The sequence below is a fragment of the Staurois parvus genome, unplaced genomic scaffold, assembly GCF_062004578.1.
Source record: "Staurois parvus isolate SC_StPar_1 unplaced genomic scaffold, SC_StPar_1.0 ptg000095l, whole genome shotgun sequence".
Lineage (NCBI taxonomy): Eukaryota > Metazoa > Chordata > Amphibia > Anura > Ranidae > Staurois > Staurois parvus.
The window spans coordinates 1,186,169-1,212,365 of NW_028317891.1; the positions used below are offsets into that span (position 1 = coordinate 1,186,169).

The window sequence follows — 26,197 nt, forward strand, 5'->3', positions numbered from 1 at the left end:
CATGACCCCATAGGGTTTCACCTCTTGCTGAACCTCTTTGTTGTTGCAATGTACAGAATCTGTGAATCCTGCCGTTTTTGATCATTGAGTGATGTAGCTGGTAATTTAATGTTATTGCTGCCCTAGAGACGGACACTCGTGGAAGATGTGAAGAAAATATGAAAGAGCCGGCATAATTAGATCCTCATTTACCAAAATCTCAGAAAATACAAACATCATTTGTGAAAAGCCTTCGAAATGTAGTTAATGATAAAACGATGTACGGGACTTGCCTGTCCTCCTTTTTAAACGGCGACTGGAAGACGCAGAATTTTAATCCACTTGTCTGCAGTTCAATTAAAGAAAGTTGAAGCCTCCAGGTGCGACTTTGACTTTTAGATGAAGTTAATTCTATTCACTATATTCTTAATGTACCTGTGATATGCGGGGCACTGCCGATTTATCAAGATTAATACAATTATTTCTCATAGCTACGTGACCTGCTTAATATTAAGGCTTACTGACGGACCGTGCAATTAAGGTTCCAAGGAATGGCCACACTTGGGGGACCTTGTACAATGACATACTAGGGCCATTGCAGAATGGCATACTGAGACTGATGGTGCCAGAAAAATCACACAAATATCTTGAATCCCGAAAAAGTGACACCATGACACTTGGAGTGAAAGAACAATGACACTTGAGGGTTCCAAATTAAATGCCCAAAGACAATTGGGGTTCAAAACATTGACACGCTGATGCATATACATAAAATAAGAGCGCATGCACACAATAAAAGGCAGCAGAAATATATGAATGTAAAATTGAAACAAAACACCATAAACAAATGTGCAATCATTAGTGTCCGGTTGTTCGATAGTACAGTGAATACATACATTGAACATTCTGCCAGACTCATCCACCTTACTAACCAATCTGTATCAGCCACCCCTCTCTGCCAATCCCTCCACTGGCCTCCACACAGTGTCCTCCACCCCTCTCTGCCAATCCCTCCACTGGTCTCCACACAGTGTCCTCCACCCCTCTCTGCCAATCCCTCCACTGGCCTCCACACAGTGTCCTCCACCCCTCTCTGCCAATCCCTCCACTGGTCTCCACTCAGTGTCCTCCACCCCTCTCTGCCAATCCCTCCACTGGTCTCCACACAGTGTCCTCCACCCCTCTCTGCCAATCCCTCCACTGGTCTCCACTCAGTGTCCTCCACCCCTCTCTGCCAATCCCTCCACTGGCCTCCACTCAGTCTCCTCCACCCCTCTCTGCCAATCCCTCCACTGGCCTCCACTCAGTCTCCTCCACCCCTCTCTGCCAATCCCTCCACTGGTCTCCACTCAGTGTCCTCCACCCCTCTCTGCCAATCCCTCCACTGGCCTCCACTCAGTCTCCTCCACCCCTCTCTGCCAATCCCTCCACTGGTCTCCACTCAGTGTCCTCCACCCCTCTCTGCCAATCCCTCCACTGGTCTCCACTCAGTGTCCTCCACCCCTCTCTGCCAATCCCTCCACTAGGTAAACCTAAACTTTAACCCCCCTGGCGGTATTCCCGAGTGTAGCTCGGGGTTAACTTTCAGTACCAAAAGCGGTAACCCCGAGCTACACCCGGGAATACACTGCAGCGTTGCTCATGGATTCTCTCTTGCACTTAACTTGTCCTTTGCTCCCGCGATGTCCCCCCTGCAGCATCCTCGGCCATGTCTTCGGGCCGATGCCGGCATCTGTTTTCCGGGTTCCGTTCCCTGCGACGTCGGGACGTACGGGGGACGGAACCGGCGGTAAATTCAAACATTTTAAATGTGACATTCACTAAATACACTAAAATCACATAGTATAACATTCCTGTATCAAACCATTTCACATACATGTTGTCCCGAGTGCTTTGTCCGGCGCCCTGCCTGCATTTTTACTGTTCTTTCTGCCTGGAAACTGAGAAACGTCCATGGCGTCCAAAAAGCGTCCCTTTAGGTCAGACGCGGTTTTAGACCGGCTAGAGAACAGCGATAGTAAATCAGAACCACTTGCAGAATTGAGTGATAATGATTCGTGGGGGAAATTCCTCATCAGACACTGAAAACGATTCTGCGACTTTGCTCAGCGATGTGCGAACTTGGCGCTCTATTTCAAATGTCACTGTTTTTGGTTCGATTATATTATTGAATTACATTTATTATTATTATACAGTATTTATATAGCGCCAATGGGTATGCTCAGCGCTGTACAGTAGCAAGGAGGACATAACATGAGACAAGACAGTAACAATATAATACATGAGGGGATTGAGGGCCCTGCTCTTTTGAGCTTACAATCTAGGAGGGAGGGGAAGGTGGTACAGGAGGAGATGGCTGTGGGGGATGGAGTGGTGGGAGGAGTGGAGGAGGTTAGTTGTTAGGTGAGGTCAGGTGTTAGGTGAGGTTGGGGTAGGCTTCCCTGAAGGGGAGGGTTTTCAGGGTGCGCCTGAAGGTGAGGAGGGTAGGTGACAGTCTGATGGATTGGGGTAGGGAGTTCCAGAGGATGGGGGAAGTCCTAGAGAAGTCCTGCAATCGGGCGTGGGAGGAGGAGACCAGGGAGCTAGAAAGTAGGAGGTCCTGTGAGGAGCGGAGGGCACGGGTAGGGTAGTATTTGGGTATCAGGTCAGTTATGTAGTTTGGGGCGGCATTGTGTATGGCTTTGTAGGTCAGAGTTAGCAGTTTGAATTTGATGCGTTGGGCAATCTGGAGCCAATGAAGGGATTGGCAGAGGGGGGTGGCAGATGTGGAGCAGTTGGTGAGGTGGATGAGTCTAGCCGCTGAGTTCAGGATAGACTGGAGTGGGGAGAGCGTTTGTTTGGGTAGGCCAGTGAGAAGGGAGTTGCAGTAGTCCAGGCGTGAGATGATGAGGGAGTGTACGAGTTGTTTGGTGGTGTCTGGGGTGAGGAATGTGCGTATCTTGGAGATGTTGCGGAGGTGGAGCCTGCAAGATCTAGATAGCAGTTGGATGTGGGGTAGGAAGGAGAGATGGGAGTCCAGGGTGACATTATATTATAATTTATGATTTTGTGTTTTAAATTTGATCCTCCCCGGGATGTTTACTAGACTCTTGTTCGGACAGATTTCAGTGAGTTATTCCTAAAAATTACAGGCCTACAATAAAAAAATGACATATTTCCATGCAAAAAAAACATGCAAGGAAAATGAAAAAAAAAACAGCATTTTGCCTGCACGATTGGATGAAAGAATTCAGAAGATATTTGCCTAATTTCATAGCTTCCCCTCGTATCTAAAGCAAGTACATTTCAAGTGCACAGTATATTTACCTTTAGTCAATCAACCCCATTGTATTCTGCTACATGTAGGTGGTTAATACCTGTAATGATAATAAATTATTCCTTTGTTTCCTGGGTCTTTATGCACATTTACAAGCAGTCCAAGCTGTCCAGCAAAAGTGATAATTATGGGGGCAGAGACAAACTATATAACAACGCTTACAAAAGGTCAGGTTTTGCTTTTTTTATTCCAAAAAACTGTTTTTAACTGTTTAGATAGAGTTGGGTTTTAATGTGTTTGTCTCTTACTAAAGTAGAACTACTCTGCATCTGAGAGCCACAAGCCATTTAATTTGGCTATTTAATTCATTGTTAATATTCAAAACAAACTCGCCCATCCATCCATGCCTCATGCTTTACTTTGCTGAGGATTTATTTTGAAAAACACCCCCTTGTATTTCTGGCAGTGGCCATCTTGATTAAGGGCAGATGATTCATGTAGCATTTACTTCCTAGAACCCACTTGCCCTTAGCTGAGGCATTGGCTGAGCTGAGAACCCTCCCTCCCCTCCTGAAGGCTCCTGGGATGTATGACATCATTTGGCTAGGCATAGAAGCCAGTAACTAAGTAATGTAAAAAAAAAAGTTTAAAACAAGTAAATATGATATACTTTTCTATTTATTTACTAATGCTAGAAGCATAAGGATCAAAAATAGCCCATGTTGATTAGGAGAATGAAGTTCCACCACATGTCTAAGACAACCCTGTCCTTAGAGTGACAACGCTTCTACAGTGAGCAAAATCATCTCTTGTATTAAAAGAGGTATAGACTCCAGAGAGAGAGATATAATTTCCCCTCCCCTGGTACAAATCATTAGTAACACCTCATCTAGAATATACAGTTCAATTCTGGACACCAATTCACAAAAAGAACATTGGGGAACTGGAGAAAGTACAGAGAAGGGCAACTAAACTGATACGAGGTATGGAGGAGCTCAGCTATGAGGAAAGATTAGAGGAACTGAATGTATTCTCTCTGGAGAAGAGGAGATAAAGGGGGGATATGATCACCATGTATAATACATAAGGGGGGATATGATCTCCATGTATAATACATAAGGGGGATATGATCTCCATGTATAATACATAAGGGGGATATGATCTCCATGTATAATACATAAGGGGGATATGATCACCATGTATAATACATAAGGGGGGATATGATCTCCATGTATAATACATAAGGGGGGATATGATCTCCATGTATAATACATAAGGGGGGATATGATCACCATGTATAATACATAAGGGGGGATATGATCTCCATGTATAATACATAAGGGGAGATATGATCTCCATGTATAATACATAAGGGGGATATGATCACCATGTATAATACATAAGGGGGGATATGATCTCCATGTATAATACATAAGGGGGATATGATCTCCATGTATAATACATAAGGGGGGATATGATCTCCATGTATAATACATAAGGGGGGATATGATCTCCATGTATAATACATAAGGGGGGATATGATCTCCATGTATAATACATAAGGGGGGATATGATCTCCATGTATAATACATAAGGGGGGGATATGATCTCCATGTATAATACATAAGGGGGATATGATCTCCATGTATAATACATAAGGGGGATATGATCTCCATGTATAATACATAAGGGGGGATATGATCGCCATGTATAATACATGAGGGGGGATATGATCACCATGTATAATACATAAGGGGGGATATGATCTCCATGTATAATACATAAGGGGGATATGATCACCATGTATAATACATAAGGGGGGATATGATCTCCATGTATAATACATAAGGGGGATATGATCTCCATGTATAATACATAAGGAGGATATGATCACCATGTATAATACATAAGGGGGGGATATGATCTCCATGTATAATACATAAGGGGGGATATGATCTCCATGTATAATACATAAGGGGGGATATGATCTCCATGTATAATACATAAGGGGGGATATGATCGCCATGTATAATACATGAGGGGGGATATGATCACCATGTATAATACATAAGGGGGATATGATCTCCATGTATAATACATAAGGGGGATATGATCTCCATGTATAATACATAAGGGGGATATGATCACCATGTATAATACATAAGGGGGGGATATGATCTCCATGTATAATACATAAGGGGGGATATGATCTCCATGTATAATACATAAGGGGGGATATGATCTCCATGTATAATACATAAGGGGGGATATGATCACCATGTATAATACGTAAGGGGGGATATGATCTCCGTGTATAATACATAAGGGGGGAAATGATCTCCGTGTATAATACATAAGGGGGATATGATCTCCATGTATAATACATAAGGGGGGATATGATCTCCATGTATAATACATAAGGGGAATATGATCTCCATGTATAATACATAAGGGGGGATATGATCTCCATGTATAATACATAAGGGGGGATATGATCTCCATGTATAATACATAAGGGGGATATGATCTCCATGTATAATACATAAGGGGGGATATGATCTCCATGTATAATACATAAGGGGAATATGATCTCCATGTATAATACATAAGGGGGGATATGATCTCCATGTATAATACATAAGGGGGGATATGATCTCCATGTATAATACATAAGGGGGGATATGATCTCCGTGTATAATACATAAGGGGGGATATGATCACCATGTATAATACATAAGGGGGGATATGATCTCCATGTATAATACATAAGGGGGGATATGATCTCCGTGTATAATACATAAGGGGGGATATGATCACCATGTATAATACATAAGGGGGGATATGATCACCATGTATAATACATAAGGGGGATATGATCACCATGTATAATACATAAGGGGGGATATGATCTCCATGTATAATACATAAGGGGGGATATGATCACCATGTATAATACATAAGGGGGGATATGATCACCATGTATAATACATAAGGGGGGATATGATCTCCATGTATAATACATAAGGGGGGATATGATCACCATGTATAATACATAAGGGGGGATATGATCTCCATGTATAATACATAAGGGGGGATATGATCACCATGTATAATACATAAGGGGGGATATGATCACCATGTATAATACATAAGGGGGGATATGATCTCCGTGTATAATACATAAGGGGGGATATGATCACCATGTATAATACATAAGGGGGGATATGATCTCCATGTATAATACATAAGGGGGGATATGATCTCCGTGTATAATACATAAGGGGGGATATGATCACCATGTATAATACATAAGGGGGGATATGATCACCATGTATAATACATAAGGGGGATATGATCACCATGTATAATACATAAGGGGGGATATGATCTCCATGTATAATACATAAGGGGGGATATGATCACCATGTATAATACATAAGGGGGGATATGATCACCATGTATAATACATAAGGGGGGATATGATCTCCATGTATAATACATAAGGGGGGATATGATCACCATGTATAATACATAAGGGGGGATATGATCTCCATGTATAATACATAAGGGGGGATATGATCACCATGTATAATACATAAGGGGGGATATGATCACCATGTATAATACATAAGGGGGGATATGATCTCCGTGTATAATACATAAGGGGGGATATGATCACCATGTATAATACATAAGGGGGGATATGATCTCCATGTATAATACATAAGGGGGGATATGATCTCCGTGTATAATACATAAGGGGGGATATGATCACCATGTATAATACATAAGGGGGGATATGATCACCATGTATAATACATAAGGGGGATATGATCACCATGTATAATACATAAGGGGGGATATGATCTCCATGTATAATACATAAGGGGGGATATGATCACCATGTATAATACATAAGGGGGGATATGATCACCATGTATAATACATAAGGGGGGATATGATCTCCATGTATAATACATAAGGGGGGATATGATCACCATGTATAATACATAAGGGGGGATATGATCTCCATGTATAATACATAAGGGGGGATATGATCACCATGTATAATACATAAGGGGGGATATGATCACCATGTATAATACATAAGGGGGGATATGATCTCCATGTATAATACATCAGTGGTTCATATAGTGAACTCGGTGTAGTTATTCCCCCTGAGGTCATCACAGAGGACAAGGGGGCGCTCTTTATGTCTGGAGGAAAAGAGATTTAATCTCCAAACACGGAAAGGGTTCTTCACAGTGAGAGCTGTGAGAATGTGGAATAGAATCCCTCAAGAGTTGGTTGTGGCCAGCTCAGTGGATTGCTATAGGAAAGTCCTGGATTCTTTCTTGGATACACAGAATATAACTGGATATAACATTTATAGGTAAAGTTGATCCAGGGAATATCCGATTGCCTCTCGGGGGATTAGGAGGGAATTTTTTCCCCTGCAGGAGCAAATTGGATCGTGCTTTGCTGGGTGTTTTTGCCTTCCTCTGGATCAACTGTGGGTGTAGGATTATAACTTCTTTTTATTTTGGTTGAACTGGATGGACTTTTGTCTTTTTTCGGGCAGACTAACTATGTAACTATGTAGCTTGTGTGTGATTTCACTGCAGAATGAACATTAATGTCACCTATTAAAGGAAGTAGAATATCATCCTATCTACTGGCAGGATCAACAGGTAATAAAATTGTTAAAAGGGGAACTCAAAAAAACAAAAGCTGCTCTGTTAACACTAGTACAAGGTCTAATGAGTGTGACAAAAGCAGCTAACACATTTTTTTTTTCACAAAAGGAGAGTACAGAACAGCCAACATGATTCTGGCATCAAAGATTTTCTTCAGGGCTACAACACATAAAAACATATTCATTCTTCTATTGATTCATTTGGTACTATCGTAAAGCAACGTACAGTTAAAAAAAAATCAAAAGAGCCAAAATACAGTAGATGTCAACTCATATATAAATATAAAAATCACGATCAATAACACAATCATCAGTCCCTCCCCTCATGCCAGGGTACTAGGTGTAATCCTGGACTCCCATCTGTCCTTTCAGCCCCAAATCCAATCACTGTCCAAATCTTGTAGACTTCACCTCTGCAACATCTCCAACCTCTGCAACATCTCCAAGATACGCCCGTTCCTAATCTCGGAAAATACTAAGCAACTTATTCCCTCCCTTGTTATATCTTGCCTTGACTATTGTAACTCCCTTCTCATTGGCCGACCTCATCACAGGCTATCCCCTCTTCAGTCCATCATGAATGCTGCTGCCAGACTCATCCACCTTACTAACCGTTCTGTATCTGCCATCCCTCTCTGCCAATCCCTCCACTGGCCTCCATTCAGTGTCCTCCACCCCTCTCTTCCAATCCCTCCACTGGCTTCCTTTCAGTGTCCTCCACCCCTCTCTGCCAATCCCTCCACTGGCTTCCTTTCAGTGTCCTCCACCCCTCTCTGCCAATCCCTCCACTGGCCTCCATTCAGTGTCCTCCACCCCTCTCTGCCAATCCCTCCACTGGCTTCCTTTCAGTGTCCTCCACCCCTCTCTGCCAATCCCTCCACTGGCTTCCTTTCAGTGTCCTCCACCCCTCTCTGCCAATCCCTCCACTGGTCTCCACTCAGTGTCCTCCACCCCTCTCTGTCAGTCCCTCCACTGGCCTTCATTCAGTGTCCTCCACCCCTCTCTGCCAATCCCTCCACTGGCTTCCTTTCAGTGTCCTCCACCCCTCTCTGCCAATCCCTCCACTGGCTTCCATTCAGTGTCCTCCACCCCTCTCTGCCAATCCCTCCTCTGTCCTCCACTCAGTGTCCTCCATCCCTCTCTGCCAATCCCTCCATTGGCTTCCCATTGCCCAACGGATAAAATTCAAAACATTAACAATTACATATAAATCCATTTATAACTCTGCCCCAAATTACATCACCGATCTTGTCTCCAAATACCACCCAAACCGTACTCTCTGCTCCTCGCACGACCTCCTGCTCTCTAGCTCCCATGTCTCCTCCTCCCATGCTTGTCTCCAGGACTTCTCCAGAGCTTCCCCCATCCTCTGGAATTCTCTATCCCAATTTATCAGACTATCGCCTACTCTGCTCACTTTTAGGCGATCTCTGAAAACCTCTCTCTTCAGGGAAGCCTATCTTGCCCTCAGTTAATAATGGAATCTTCTACTCTTCCAACCAGTCCATCCCCCACAGTTACTACCTTTTGTACCACTAGCCCCTCCCTCCTAGATTGTAAGCTCCGAGGATCAGGGCCCTCCTAACCCTCTTGTATTGAACTGTATTGTTGCTGTATTGTCTCCCGTTATATTGTAAAGCGCTGAGCAAACTGTTGGCATCATAAATCCTGTATAATAATAATAATATAAATCCTGTATAATAATAATAATATGTAAATCCTGTATAATAATAATAATAATAATATATATCCTGTATAAAAATAATAATATATAAATCCTGTATAATAATAATAATATAAATCCTGTATAATAATAATAATATGTAAATCCTGTATAATAATAATAATAATAATATATATCCTGTATAAAAATAATAATATATAAATCCTGTATAATAATAATAATAATAATATATAAATCCTGTATAATAATAATAATATATATCCTGTATAATAATAATAATAATATATAAATCCTGTATAATAATAATAATAATGATGACAAAATTCACATCAAAAGCCAATAAAACAAAAGAGAATAGTCAATTATAACCAATAATAGTAAAAATCAGATCTTGTTAAAATTGGATACAATATTAATTATTCTTCAAAAATAATCATAATAATATAAAATTCATTGGAAGCAAATGAAAATTAGAATAAATTGTGAATAAATGGAAACCAAAGAAATACTATGTATTAAAAATTCAAAAAGCAACTCGCAGCCAGGGGCGGACTGACAACACATGGGGCCCCCAGGCAATAGGGGATCATGGGGCCCCATGTGTCCTTGCCCAAACGCAAAAAAGCCTATGAAAAAGGTACCAGGGGCATCTCATGGGGCCCCCTACTGACCCCGGGCCCTCGGGCAGTGCCCAAGTTTCCAAATGGTCAGTCCGCCCCTGCTCGCAGCCTAGCAATATCACAATGCACTAAACTCTAACCTACAGGGGGAAGCTGACGTAGGATGGCCATTATTAAACATGAACAGCATTGGAAGCTGAGATTTATCCGAATCAGATTGTGGGGTGTTATCAATGCAGGATGTTTGTACTGGATACTGTTCGAAAACTGTAGATTTTTTTGCAACTGTGCATATCTGCTTATCATTAATTTATACAATGAAAGAAACATTGAAAGTGACAAAGAATGATGATGAGGGATCGGGATTTTAACAGAAGGTTTGGGAGGAGTTGCTTCTGAGTGACAAGAAGATTAAAGAAAATTGATTGGTGAAAGAGTGAGGACCAGGAGGCAGCCAGTTGTCACCAATTGCATCATACTTGTATTTTTTTCTCTATTTTGTTCATACTTCCATTTCAAAGGTACGGTCCATCTTTGCACCCAGTAGTGTATTTAGGTTTTGTGCTGCCCTAGGCAACACAAAAATCGTCTGCCCCCGCGGACACCGACCAACATCACCTCCCCTTCGCGGAGAGAACCTGACAATTCTGACAACACCTCTGCCCCCCACCCGGGAGAGCCTTCCACTACCCCCCTCCCCCGGCGATAGAGAAAAAGACACTCATCTTCACAGCTCAGGACAACCCCAGGAACAAAAGTCAGGCTCTACATACACCATCAAGCAGCCCCCCCCATCTCTCGGATTCCACCTGGTTCCCATGGCGAGCATGTCCCTTCTTTCATCCCTTCTTCTGGAGGGAGGTACTGCCCCCTGAAAACTGCCGCCCTAGGCAAGTGCCTTCTTTGCCTTGTGGTAAATACGTCCCTGTTTGCAACCATGCTTCATGTTACACCCATATTTAGGGTGTAACATGAAACGTTCACATTTCTCAACCCCACACCCTGAACTCCCCCCAGCCTCCCCCACTTACCTGAATATCAGAGTGCTTCTTCCTGCCACCTTCACATTTTTCATTGAATTTGCCATTGCTGTGCCTGGCACCACCTGCATATCTGTGTCATCCGTTCTAAGGGATCTGTAAATGGCAGACTACAAATCTCATCTGCCACCTTGGCAGAGGGACTCATAGATCTCAATGGAGAACGAGGTGGTAGTGTCACAGCATTTGTATTCCATTGATTGCTTCCTCCAGTCCCATTGACTGTCTTCTAAAGCATGTTACACACCCATGTTACACCCGCGGAGAGAACCTGACAATGCTGACAACACCTCTGCCCCCCACCCGGGAGAGCCTTCCACTACCCCCCTCCCCCGGCGATAGAGAAAAAGACACTCATCTTCATCTTCACAGCTCTGGACAACCCCAGGAACAAAAGTCTACATACACCATCAAGCAGCCCCCAGCATCTCTCGGATTCCACCTGGTTCCCATGGCGAGCATGTCCCTTTTTTCATCCCTTCTTCTGAGGGGAGGTGCTGCCCCCCTGAAAACTGCCGCCCTAGGCAAGTGCCTTGTTTGCCTTGTGGTAAATACGTCCCTGTTTGCAACCATGCTTCATGTTACACCCATATTTAGGGTGTAACATGAAACGTTCACATTTCTCAACCCCACACCCTGAACTCCCCCCAGCCTCCCCCACTTACCTGAATAGCAGAGTGCTTCTTCCTGCAACCTCCACATTTTTCATTGAATTTGCCATTGCTGTGCCTGGCACCACCTGCATATCTGTGTCATCTGTTCTAAGGGATCTGTAAATGGCAGACTACAAATCTCATCTGCCACCTTGGCAGAGGGACTCATAGATCTCAATGGAGAACGAGGTGGTAGTGTCACAGCATTTGTATTCTATTGATTGCTTCCTCCAGTCCCATTGACTGTCTTCTAAAGCATGTCCCCATACCTCTGTATGAACCTGGGGCTAGATGACTAGAATGCAGGAGCCACCAGCAATCCACTGATAGCAGCTCCAATGCTCTGCAGGCCTGAATGCAAAATAATACCCCATGCAGTACAGCTAAAGGCAAAAACCTTTTTATTACACTGGAGCAGATTTTTATGGCAGCCAATTAGATTTCATGACAGACCCAACCAGGACAAGGTTTTTGGAGGAGACTGAAGGCTAGCCTTTTGCCTACTGACTATGGGCCCTGGCGTTTGAGGGGGTTCTATTCTTTGGGAGGTGCGTGCCTGGGGGACCATTTGGAGTAGTATTACTTTGGATTCAGGTCCATGTCTTCCCAAAATACGCAGACTCTGAAAACTGGAGGACTAGGATACAGACTTGGGGTCTCTGTGTCCAAACCAGCATTGACTGCTTCAACCCCCGCCCCCCTAGACTCAGAGCAGATGTTAATATAATCAGCTCAAAACAACCCGATCCTGATGTCTCTTGCTGTAATCTGTTTATTAAGGTGCAATGTGCTTACTGTTGTGTATTTGTTCCATTGTTAATTGAGTCACCTATTGTTTCTGTCTGTTGGCTGGTCCTCCTGGAGGTTCCTACATGATGGGATTAGTCTGGTGTCAGCTTTACCTCGTTATCTAATTAGTGTGGGATGTTTATTCCAATGTGTAATGTTTGTTTTATTGTTCATGTGGAGACTGCCCCTATTTCTGAAGTGTATAAAAACCTGTAGTTTTAGTCCTTGGGTGCAATGCCTAGCTATAATACCTTGTTCCTGTGTCCCAGCGGCACAAAAGCAGTTCTCTAACAGAAGTACCCAGGTGGGGTAGCAGGCGGTCTGTCACAGCTTCTGTCCTTCATTTTCAAAGATTAAAGTATACCTAAAGGAAAACCTTTTTTTTTTTAGTTTTGGATAGAGTGGAGAGGGATTAGAACATCTGTCCCATTTAGGGAGATTCACCCTCTCTATTTGTCCAAGGGGCGGACTGACCATTCGAACACTCGGGCACTACCTGAGGGCCCAGGGTCAGAAGGGGGCCCCATGAGATGCCCCTGGTACTGTTCATCAGCTTTTTCATCGGCTTTTTTGGGTGTGGGCGAAGACACAGGGGCCCCATGATCCCCTATTGCCCGGGGACCCCATGAGTTGTCAGTCCGCCCATGGTTTGTCCTGTTTGCCGTTATCACTCACAATGAAAGTGAAAGAAAATCCCAAGCAGAAACAGAGGGGAAATCTTGCAATCAGGACACTAGTTCTGGTGAAACCCTGGGATTCCCTCACTTTGGAGGGATTTCCTCTCACTTCCTGTCTTGACTATGGAACAGGAAGTGAAGGTAAATCCCCTTAATGGGTCACAAATAGCAAGAAACAAACTGACTATGGTTATGAACCTCCTTTACTCTATCAAAAGTGAAAAAAAAAGTTTGCTTTTATTTCTACTTTAATGCACTTTATTTTGTTATTAATAAGGATGCATTCATTTGTTTTCTAAAAGAAGGTCTATGCCATCAAATAAAAAAAAAGGTATCACATGGAAACCACCGGTAATGCTAGACAATTAACCACTTGCCGCCCAGCCACTGTACATATACGGCGGCAGGGTGGCACTCGCAGGCAAAACCACGTTTTAAAACGTGTGTTTTGTAAACAAATAGGGGGCATGCGCGAGGCGCGCCACCGCCCTATTTGTCCCGCAGATCACCGCCACAGATGTCAGTCGCTGGGTCACAGCCGCTCCTTAGCGGCTATGTCCCGGCGATCGGCGGCAAACAGTGACAGAGAGCACAGCTGCAGTAGCTGTGCTGTCTGTCACTTCCCTGTCAGCTCGAGGATGAGCTGATCGAGAAAGAACAGTTTCTCTTTCTCGATCAGCCTTGTCCCGTCCAGTACACACCCCGCCCCCTAGTAAAACACTCCCCTCACTCCTATAACCCTTCCCTGCAAAATAAAGTTAACCCTTTCCTCCCCAGTGCCATTAGTACAGTGTCAGTTTTTTTTTTTTTGTGCACTGATCACTGTATTGGTGTTTTTGGGGATGTCAGTGACCCCAAGTCAGTACCCCCCAATGTCAGAATGTCCGCCGCAGTCCCGCCATAAGTCGCTGGTCACTGCCATAAGTCCCTGATCGCCGCCATAATTCGCTGATCGCCGCCATTATTAGTATAAAAAAAACCCTAAAAATCCCAGTATCTTTCCCACCATTTGTAAACGCTATAACTTTCATGTAAACCAATTAATTTACACGTATTGGGGTTTTTTTTTTAGCAAAGACATGTCGCAGAATGCATTTTGGCAGAAATTTATGACTAAATTTGATTTTTGCATTTTTTTTTTACTGGACATGTTTTATAGCAAAAAGTCCAAAATATTGTTTTTTTTCCCTCAAAATTGTCAGCCTTTTTTTTTTATAGTGCAAAAAAAAAAACCGCACAGGCGATCAAATACCACCGAAATAAAGCTCAATTTGTGGGGAAAAAAGGATGTAAATTTAATTTATGTACCGTATTGCATGACCGCGCAATTGTCCGTTAAACTAGCGCAGCGCTGTATAGCAGAAAAATGGCGTAAATTGCAGTATCTATACCATAGTTTGTAGACGCTATAACTTCCACACAAAGCAATCAATATACACTTATTGGGATTTTTTTACCAAAAACATGGAGCAGAATACATTTTGGCCTAAATGTATAACCAACTTTGAGTTTACTATATATTTTTTATAGCTGAAAATAAAAAATATTGTTTTTCTTCAAAATTTTTGGCCTTTTTTTGTTTATAGCGTGAAAAATAAAAAGCGCACAGGTGATCAAATACCACCGAAAGAAAGCTCTATTTGTGTGAAAAAAAGGACGTAAATTTCGTTTGGGTGCAGCATTGCATGACCGCGCAATTATCAGTTGAATTAGTGCAGCGCCGAGTAGCAAAAAGAGGCGTGGTCATTAAGGGGGGTAAATCCTCTGGAGGTCAAGTGGTTAAATATCTACACAAAGAGGCGTAAGAGGCGTATGTAAGGATTCATGGAAAAAAATCAGAAATCCGTGCAATCCGGGAAAGATCATCTGTCCGGCCAATAATCACCTGAACATGCGACTGTCAGAGATAAACAGGAAAAACATCCAATCTGTCTGTTTAACTTTGCTCCAGACGTCAGGCTGCTTTTACCTTCCGTGCAAAAAAAAATGATGAATGTGCCTAAATTGTTTGCCATTTATGGAATGTCCGTGGGTAAAATAACTCTGAGACAGAGACGTGCGAAGCGTAGTATAAAACTTACCTAATGTCAGTGCCACAGCTTCAGCCATTGGCCGCCATCACGTAGCTAAACCTCTAGTGTCCAACCTGCATCCCAGGGGCCCCATGCTGCCTTTTGGCTCTTACTGTTTAGCCCTGGGGGCCCCAGCAGATGGTAGTCTGTGTTTTGGTGATTATCAGGCCAGTGAAGGGAAAAGATTCCTTAGACTGTCTTCTAGTAGTTAAATGGTTTAGTTTGTTTCTTTTACATGATTTAACTTTTTTTGCGCTGTCTGGCCCATTTCTCTACTTTTTACTTTCCTCTGATGTTATTTAGGGGCTGGTTTACACGGCCGAGAACCTCCATGTGCCGTGTTTTGCCGGCACAGGGGATGCACAGGTGTTGCGTGCATTGTTGTACCAGCAGTCCTATACATGTCTATTGGGACATGTTCTGGATTTGTGGTGCCCTAAGCAGGGGCGGATTGACCATTTGGAAACTCGGGCGCTGATCGAGGGCCCAGGGTCAGTAGGGGGCCCCATGAGATGCCCCTTGTACCTTTTTCATAGGCTTTTTTGAGTTTGGGCAAGTACACAGGGGCCCCATGATCCCCTATGGCCCAGGGGCCCCATGAGTTGTCAGCACGCCCCTGATGGTGACCGTTTGTGGATTGCAGTCTTCAAGTCATTCCACAGATTTCCAATGGGGTTTAGGTCTGGGCTCTGCCTAGGCCATGCAAGGACATTCCCCTTTTTCTCCTCCATCCACTGTGGGCTCATTCTAGCTGACCATTTGGAAACTCAGGCACTGCCCGAGGGCCCAGGGTCAGTAGGGGGCCCCATGAGATGCCCCTGGTACCTTTTTCATACACTTTTTTGAGTTTGGGCAAGGACACAGGGGCCCCATGATCCCCTATTGCCCGGGGGCCCCATGAGTTGTCAGTACGCCCCTGATGGTGACCATTTGTGGACTGCAGTCTTCAAGTCATTCCACAGATTTCCAATGGGGTTTAGATCTGTGCTCTGCCTAGGCCATGCAAGGACATTCCCCTTTTTCTCCTCCATCCACTGTGGGCTCATTCCAGCTGTCATGTTGGAAGGTAAACCTTCTTCCCATTGACAACTTTCTGGCAGAGGGCAGCAGATTTGTATAGTATTTTGCCCCATCCATTTTCCCTTCTATCCTGACAAGTGCTCCAGTCTCTGCCCCCCATAACAGGATATTCCCACCTCCATGCTTTACTGTAGGAATGTTGGTATTTGAATGGTGAGTTGCATTGGATTTCTGCCAGACATATCCAGGGGCGGACTGACAACTCATGGGGCCCCTGGGCAATAGGAGATAATGAAGCCGCCCCTGGCCCTAAGCCATAGCCCTCATAATAAACCCAGCCCAGGCCCTTTTTGTCAAGGTTTAGTACAATAAAATATCCTCTCAAGATTTGCAGAGGTCATTTCTACCCACAAGAGGTACAAGCAAGAGTTAAAGTGTCATTCAACCCAACAGTTAAAAAAGATCTTTTCACATGCAATATTACATATTAATATTGATTACTGAAAACCATTCTAGGTTTCATTTTATGTTGAGTGATACAAACCTGGCTGATCACTGGCCCTGCTTCCTCCCTGTGTCCCCGCTGCAGCATCAGTACTTTTGGTGTGGCCGTTGCCACCTGTGGGCGTTTCCTCAGTAGAGTCGCAAACCCCTCCCTCCCTCCTCCTCCATGCACTTCATAATAACTAGTGGGGAAGATCTAAGAGGAAATGAATGATGGAGGCATCACCCCCCTGTTAGTCCCCCCCAGCATACATCATCAGATTGCTTGAGGATCCTCCAATAGATCTTTCCCTGCAGACAAGAACAAGCAGGGAAAGTTTACGAGACTGCTCAGTACATAAATAGAATTTTAATGACATCCTGAAGCAATATTTGTATACAATGTAAACATAATTGATGTCACTTAGCGCTTGTGTCTTTGTATCATTTGAGTATATAAGAATATCTATGCATTTAAAGGAGAGGTCTGGGGTGCAAACATTTATTCACCTCCATGCTGCAGATGACCCACAGCTATAACCAAGAGAACAGCAATCACATGACCATTGAGCAGTCAGCTCTTGGTTGGCTCAGAACTCTGGCTTTCTACACTCTGTGACTCCCTGGTCACTACACTCCGCTATACTTCTCCAGTGCTCACTGGAGCGACAGGCTGGGGAGGGTGTGGCCAAGCCCTAAAAGGCAGAGTCAGCTGTCAATGCGAAAAACATGCAGGCGTCTTTTTTTGAGCCACATTACAACGGTAGTTTGGTATCATACAATCCAGTGCAGCCAAACACACTGCATTTGCAACCTGTCTTTGGGGTGTAGTTAACCTCTTGGCGCCGGCCGAACGCAAATGTGTGGCCTCCCTGCGTCTGGGCCTAGACGCCGTGCGGCCGCACATTTGAGTTCTATTACAAAAAACATATGTGCTGAGAGTGTGTGCACACACGTTCGGTACTCACGGAAAGGTCCCGATCTCCTCTTTCAATTGGGACCTTTCCCGATCGTGTAACCGCCGTGCCTAAATCACAGCAGTCACATGACCCTAAAACCCCACCTCCCGGCTTCTGGAACCCTTAAAGGCCCGGGAGGCGCCGGCGCCAAGGGGTTAACTTTGTATTGACACACGCAGCAGATCGCAAAACACAGTGCGATTGCAACCTGGTGCGGGAAACGCACTGGGATCGCTGTGTTTCCTGCACCGCATATGTGTGAACCTAGGCTGAGAGGTCATAAACACCTGAAGTGTTACGCTTACTTGGAATGCATGCTTTTAACATGGAGTACACTTTGGATTTGGGATGGGGGTTTCTAGGCCTAAAATGAAATACGTACAGTCCTATCACAGGGCCCGCTCCTCATTTCCCAAATTAAATTGGTCTTCAGGCTTTCTGAAAAATAAATAAATAACTAAAAGTCAGCAGCTACAAATACTGTGGCTGCTGACTTTTAATAAACCTGTCCAAGGATCCAGCAACGGTTCTTCGCTGGTCTTTGGGTCCTCAGCACTGGCATGTATAGTGTGGGCAGCTCCTTGACTCTTTGGGGTTTACTTACTAAAGCTGGAGAGTCCAAAATCAGACTCCCTTCTGCATAGAAACCAATCAGCTTCTAACCTCAGCTTGTTCAATGAAGCTTTGGCAATGAAACCTGGAAGCTGATTGGTTTCTATGCAGACGTGAGTCTGATTTTGGACTCTCCAGCTTTAGTAAATAAACCCCCTTGTGTCTTCACAGTGGGCTTCCCACTCTGTTCTTTGTGAATGGCCCCATAGCCTGTTGACACCTGTGGGGTGTTGCAGAAGGCTGCGGCCAGGGGGGGGGGGGGGGGGGGGCTGAACTTCTGGTGGAATAGACTAAGTGATCCAACTAGAAGTGGGAGCGGGTACCTGCCAAACCTAGATACCCACTGCCCCCTCAAAAATAAAAAAAGTCCAAAAATGTTAGAGGAGGGTGGGAGGAGGACATTAAGCTGAACATCTTTGGCTTAGGAAACCCTCCTCCAGGCAGAAGCTCTTCATTTTTGTGGAGACCGGCAGCACAGAAAGTGACTGAAGAGGTCAATACTTCCTCTTTTCTAGGGATACGTTAGTTTATATTTTAATTTTAGTGAAACACATCCACTAAAATATTGAATTTACCCAGAAGCCCTTTCTCCATTTAAACCAGGGTAAATGCATACATTTCCCATAGAGTATTGTTCATCAGCAATTTTCACCCAAAACTTTTGTTTTTAGAAATACCTTTCTAAAAAGACCGATATATGCATTACAAAACTTTCATTCATGTCTTGTTATTGTAACAATATTAAGTGCTTAAGTGCTTTTTGAGCATTGCCAAGGTCAGGCCATTAATGATGCAGGGGCCTTTGTCATGCTTTAAACAGGAAGACCTCCAGTGGATGTTACCTGACCAACAAACAATAAAACACATGGACAGAGGAGAATGCACACATCTTATTTCACAGTATTTTGGGAGTCGGTGAGTCCAGCCATTGTAAGAAAACAATATATGCATACAGTATATATCAATCTATTGAAGCTGCTTTATCCTTGTAAAGAACAAAAGGGACATCATGAAAGATATAAAAAAGCTAACATGGTTTGGTTAACTCTTGCCTTGCAACAATTGGCTCCTGGCTCCAACTTCTATTAGGCCAATATCTATGTGAGGTTTGTCTAATCCCAGGTTTGACCCAAAGCCTACTCGGGTTTCCTATTATAGTCACAACAAGCCTGTATCTTAGGAGGCTTCAGCCCAAAACTTTTTTTTAGGCTGGCCATACACTATACAATTGTCTTTTTCCATTTCCTTTAGATTTACTTTCAGCTACGTAGTGAAAGGGCCTGCCTGTTTGCATATAAATTGAAAGTGTTTAGGTGTGACCTCATATTTTATGGTTTTGGTAAATCTAAAGGAAAAGAACAGACTCTCATCATGTATTACCGTGGTAGAACACGTGTTTATTGAATAAAAAGAGGATATATACTCACAAACCAACGTGATTAAAAGCTAGCTCTGAGGAAAGGGGTTCAGCTCCCGAAACGCGTCAGTAATCCGCATCATTAGACACAGATGTATTGTGACTGTCTTTGTGGACCACTTATACTGCTTTTAATCACGTTGGTTTGTGAGTATACAATGGGGCAAAAAAGTATGTAGTCAGCCACCAATTGTGCAAGTTCTCCCACTTACAAAGATGAGAGAGGCCTGTAATTGGCATCATAGGGAGACCTCAACTATGAGAGACAAAATGAGAAAACAAATCCAGACAATCACATTGGCTGATCTGGAAAGAATTTATTTGCAAATTATGGTGGAAAATAAGTATTTGGTCACCTACAAACAAGCAAGATTTCTGGCTCTCACAGACCTGTACCTTCTTCTTTAAGAGGCTCTTCTGTCCTGCACTCATTACCTGTATCAATGGCACCTGTTTGAACTTGTTATCAGTATAAAAGACACCTGTCCACAACCTCAAACAGTCACACTCCAAACTCCACTATGGTGAAGACCAAAGAGCTGTCGAAGGACACCAGAAACATAATTGTAGACCTGCACCAGGCTGGGAAGACTGAATCTGCAATAGGCAAGCAGCTTGGTGTGAACAAATCAACTGTGGGAGCAATAATTAGAAAATGGAAGAAATACAAGACCACTGATAATCTTCCTCAATCTGGGGCTCCACGCAAGATCTCACCCCGTGGGGACAAAATGATCACAAGAACGGTGAGCAAAAATCCCAGGACCACACGGGGGGACCTAGTGAATGACCTGCAGAGAGCTGGGACCAACCTAACAAAGGCTACCATCAGTAACACACTACGCCGCCAGGGACTCAGATCCTGCAGTGCCAGACGTGTCCCCCTGCTTAAGCCAGTACATGTCTGGGCCCGTCTGAAGTTTGCTAGAGAGCATTTGGATGATCCAGAAGAGGATTGGGAGAATGTCATATGGTCAGATGAAACCAAAATAGAACTGTTTGATAGAAACACAACTCGTCGTGTTTGGAGGAGAGAGAATGCTGAGTTGCATCCAAAGAACACCATACCTACTGTGAAGCATGGGGGTGGCAACATCATGCTTTGGGGCTGTTTCTCCGCAAAGGGACCAGGACGACTGATCCATGTACAGGACAGAATGAATGGGGCCATGTATCGTGAGATTTTGAGTGCAAACCTCCTTCCATCAGCAAGGGCATTGAAGATGAAACATGGCTGGGTCTTCCAACATGACAATGATCCCAAACATACCGCCCGGGCAATGAAGGAGTGGCTTCGTAAGAAGCATTTCAAGGTCCTGGAGTGGCCTAGCCAGTCTCCAGATCTCAACCCCATAGAAAACCTTTGGAGGGAGTTAAAAATCTGTGTTGCCCAGCGATAGCCCCAAAACATCACTGCTCTAGAGGAGATCTGCATGGAGGATGGGCCAACATACCAGCAACAGTGTGTGCCAACCTTGTGAAGACTTCCAGGAAACGTCTGACCTCTGTCATTGCCAACAAAGGATATATAACAAAGTATTGAGATGAACTTTTGATATTCACCAAATACTTATTTTCCACCGTAATTTGCAAATAAATTCTTTCCAAATCAGCCAATGTGATTGTCTGGATTTGTTTTCTCATTTTGTCTCTCATAGTTGAGGTCTACCTATGATGCCAATTACAGGCCTCTCTCATCTTTTTAAGTGGGAGAACTTGCACAATTGGTGGCTGACTAAATACTTTTTTGCCCCACTATATATCCTCTTTTTTTTCAATAAACACGTGATCTACCATGGTAATGCATGATGAGAGTGCACCCTTGTCTGTTCTTTTCCAGTGGTCAGATTTCCCGATCTTAGAAGGGCAGCACCTCTTCGGTTGGCATTTTGGCATCTCCTTGGTTGTATGAAGACTGGAGCGCTGGTTTCGTTCGTTTATCTTTTGGAGTAAATCTAAAGAAAAACTGAATAAGAAAATGTACAAGAAAAAAACTGGTCCTAGTCTATTCCTAGCTGTTATATCAAAAGCTCCTCAGGGGCGGGGCCTGTAGCTACTGGACTTTGTGCTCTGTGTGTAAGATACCAACATTATACAAATACAGGAAATTAATAACTGAAGGTGTTACTTTCAGCTATAGATATGAGGCATCATAAAACTATTTAGCTGCTTATCTTTGACAATATGGTCGGGATACTTCCAGAGCATGGAGCGGCTCTGTGATGTAGGATGACAGCATCTTTAGCTTGCTGTTGATTGATTCTGGGTCACAAAAGAGCACAAGTAAGTGCACTCCTGTGATCCAGAAGAGAAGTATGGCCAAAAAGTCTTTACCCATATTTCTCTTTGAAGCATGTCCCCTGTCTCCAACAATTTCTACAGCACATAACAATTCTGACCATTTCCAGTTGCATGCCTGCTCAGTTTTCTGTAGCATGAGTTAGGGGAATTTATGGTAATGGAGCAGCTTTGAAAAGGCAGCCAATCAGCTTCTGTCTTTCATTTTCATAAATTACAGAGTAACTAAAAGCAAGTCTTTTATTTAACAGTTTTGAATAAAGTAGAGAGGGATTAGACCCCCCCCCCCCTTATGGTGGTGTTTTGGATAGAGTGGAGAGGGATTCAGACATTACCTTTATGATGGTGTTTTGGATATACTGGAGAGGGATTAGATACCACCCTTATGAAGGTGTTTTGGATATACTGGAGGAGGATTAGATACCACCCTTATGAAGGCGTTTTGGATAGACTGGAGAGGGATTAGAATACCACCCTTATGGTAGTGTTTTGGATAGACTGAAAAGGGATTAAAACACCACCCTTATGAAAGCATTTTGGATAGACTGGAGAGGGATTAGAATACCACCCTTATGAAAGCGTTTTTGATAGACTGAAGAGGGATTAGAACACCACCCTTATGAAGGAGTTTTGGATAGACTGGAGAGGGATTAGAACACCACCCTTATGGTAGTGTTTTGGATAGACTGGAAAGGGATTAGAATACCACCCTTATGAAGGTGTTTTGGACAGACTGGAGAAGGATTAGAATACCACCATTAGGAAGATGTTTTGGATATGCTGGAGAGGGATTAGAACACCACCCTTATGAAGGCGTTTTTGGATAGACTGGGGAGGGATTAGAATACCACCCTTATGAAGGCGTTTTGGATAGACTGGAGAGAGATTAGAATACCACCCTTATGGTAGTGTTTTGGATAGACTGGAGAAGGATTAGAACACCACCCTTATGAAGTTTTGGATAGACTGGAGAGGGATTAGAACACCACCCTTATGGTAGTGTTTTGGATAGACTGGAGAAGGATTAGAACACCACCCTTATGAAGTTTTGGATGGACTGGAGAAGGATTAGAACACCACCCTTATGAAGTTTTGGATAGACTGGAGAGGGATTAGAACACCACCCTTATGAAGTTTTGGATAGACTGGAGAGGGATTAGAACATCACCCTTATGGTAGTGTTTTGGATAGACTGGAGAGAGATTAGAACATCACCCTTACAAAGGCGTTTGGGATAGATTGGAGATTAAAACACCACCCTTATGGTAGTGTTTTGGATGGACTGGAATGGATTAGAACGCCACCCTTATGAAGTCGTTTTGGATAGACTGGAGAGGGATTAGAACACCACCCTTATGGTAGTGTTTTGGATAGACTAGAGAGGGATTAGAACACCACCCATATGGTAGTGTTTTGAATAGTCTGGAATTAGAATACCACCACACTTATGGTGTCCTCCTCACAATAAACTATTTGTGCCAGATATCAGGACCATCCAAAAACCTCAGAACATTTTAAACAAAACAGGAATATTGCCCCTTTATACAGTGTCCATGATACAGTAAAGGAAGTGACAGAAAATTCAACTTGGCATTAGCGACGATGGGTGCAAAGGAGTCTGGGAGCGGGCCAACAATGTGCCTTCATCCTGCCTCTGTACGTGCATCTTTTAACAGCGGTAATGTAACCAGGTCCAACAAAATGCAACTCCCAATAACAGAGCCAGGAGAATCTATAGAGTATGTCGCTTTATATTTTTCATACAAATAGAAAGTACCACAAACAAAACAAAGACGCCGCGTCTCTCTTTTAACAGAGTCAAATATTTTTGAAAAATTACAAGAATGTCTGTTTGCTCATGTAACAACACAAGGTCACTTTTCTTCACCTACTTCCAATTACTAAATTCTGTGTTTCATGCACACTAATAACGATGTTGAGAGGAACAAAGGTAAGGTCGCGGGTACTTACCAGACTGACGAGCAGTTTTATCGCTTTGTTTTGTTAAGGTGCAGCGATTTTCAGTCTTCGAACGTAACTCCAGGCAGTCTGAAAAGAAGCAGGTTAAAATATCTCTCCGTTATAATTGGTATTTCAGATTTAATTAAAAATTAAACTTTCATAATGTTTCACCATCCAAAGCAAGGCACTATCAGTCAAGCGTGACTTTTTCTTTTGGTGACAAAAAAAAAAATCTTTTAGAATATTTTTTTTTTTTCATAATGAAAGAGGTGGGAGGAGGGAGGGAGATACAAAAGGACACAATGAACATGCTAAAGAAAATTTTGAAACAAAAGGAAAAAATGTAGATGATATTTTCGTCCTAATTCCAGAAAGATCTGGATATTTCCATAAGAATGGAGACTGGGGTTGTGAGATGTACTAGAGCGGAGCAAAGTGAATAGATACATTTTATCTGATAGGGTATTACAGAAAATGTGGTATACCGCCATAAAGAGGACCTGTTGCCAAGGCACAGAGAAACATATAGTAGCTAATATGTAGTTATGATGGTGATTGTTATTATTAAAGAACCATAGAGGACCATCATCCCAAGAAAGATTGTACAAAGCATGGAATAAAGTGGGTGAATATTTCTTACTTTTCTGTTGTTGTTGATGTCACTTGACATCACTTGACTTATACTCTATGTCAAGGGTGTCCAATCTTTTGACTTTCCTGGGCCACAATCAGGGGCGGTGTTATGGGGGGCAGAGACTGGAGAACTTGTTAGGATAGAAAGGAAAATGGATGGGGCAAAATACTATACAAATCTGCTGCCCTCTGCCAGAAAGTTGTCAATGGGAAGAAGGTTTACCTTCCAACATGACAGCTAGAATGAGCCCACAGTGGATGGAGGAGAAAAAGGGGAATGTCCTTGCATGGCCTAGGCAGAGCCCAGACCTAAACCCCATTGGAAATCTGTGGAATGACCTGAAGACTGCAGTCCACAAATGGTCACCATCAGGGGCGTATTGACAACTCATGGGGCCCCCGGGCAATAGGGGATCATGGGGCCCCTGTGTCCTTGCCCAAACTCAAAAAAGTATATGAAAAAGCTACCAGGGGCATCTCATGGGGCCCCCTACTGACCCCGGACAAAATGGTCAGTCCGCCCCTGGCCACAATGGAAGAAGAGGAATTGTCTTGGGTCACACATAAAATACACTAACAATAAGAATAGCTGATGAGCAGAAAAAGTTGGGCAGATCACAAGTTAACCTCTTGGCACCGGCCATTCGCATATTTTTGGCCGCTCGGCCCTAATGTCAAGCGACCACATATATGTTTCCCTGTTAAATCTACTTTCCGTGCTGAGAGTGCACTTCCTGCATTCTCCCAGCACGGTAGCCAGCGAGGAACGGTAAACTCCCAATGCATACTTGGGATTGGGAGCTTATCGATCATGTGACAGCCAATCACAGCAGTCACATGACCTAAATGCCCACCTCCGCCTCCCTGCTTTTAGAACGCTTAAAGGACTGGGAGGCAGTAGGTGCCAAGGGGTTACAGTGGTTGTAAAGGCTTAAGGTTTTTTAACTTCAAGCAATCGAGCCTGCTTGGGTGCCCCCCCATAGCAAGCTGCTTGCTCTGAGGGCACTCGACAGAAGGAAAGGGCCTGGATTAACGGTGGCGGACCCCAAGAAGAGGAGGATCAGGACTGCTCTGTGCAAACCCTTACACAGAGCAAGGGAGTATAACATATTTATTATTTAAAAATAAAAAGCTTTACCTCTCCGTCCGTTGGACCATGGCTGAACCTCTTTTACCTAATTTTTCTTATTCTATTCTTTTCTCATTTCCTCCCTTATTTTTCTTCATACTTTTTGTTTCCATTATTATGTTTTGATGCATCTGACTTTAGTACCTGACTGCTGTTTGGTCATACTCAATATTAACCATTTTTCATAGTGAAATATGTTAGCACTTCCGCCTGACAGT

At 43.5% G+C, this 26,197-nt stretch overlaps 1 long non-coding RNA gene across 1 annotated transcript in view; it reads right to left on the reverse strand.

Annotated features, from left to right (window-relative positions):
• Positions 1-26,197, reverse strand: part of LOC149468041 (uncharacterized) — a 1,444,035-nt gene that overhangs the window by 801,615 nt on the left and 616,223 nt on the right. Inside the window, exon 3 of the long non-coding RNA XR_016311800.1 lies at positions 24,227-24,304. This is a non-coding gene — a long non-coding RNA (uncharacterized LOC149468041). The remainder of the gene's footprint in view (positions 1-24,226; positions 24,305-26,197) is intronic.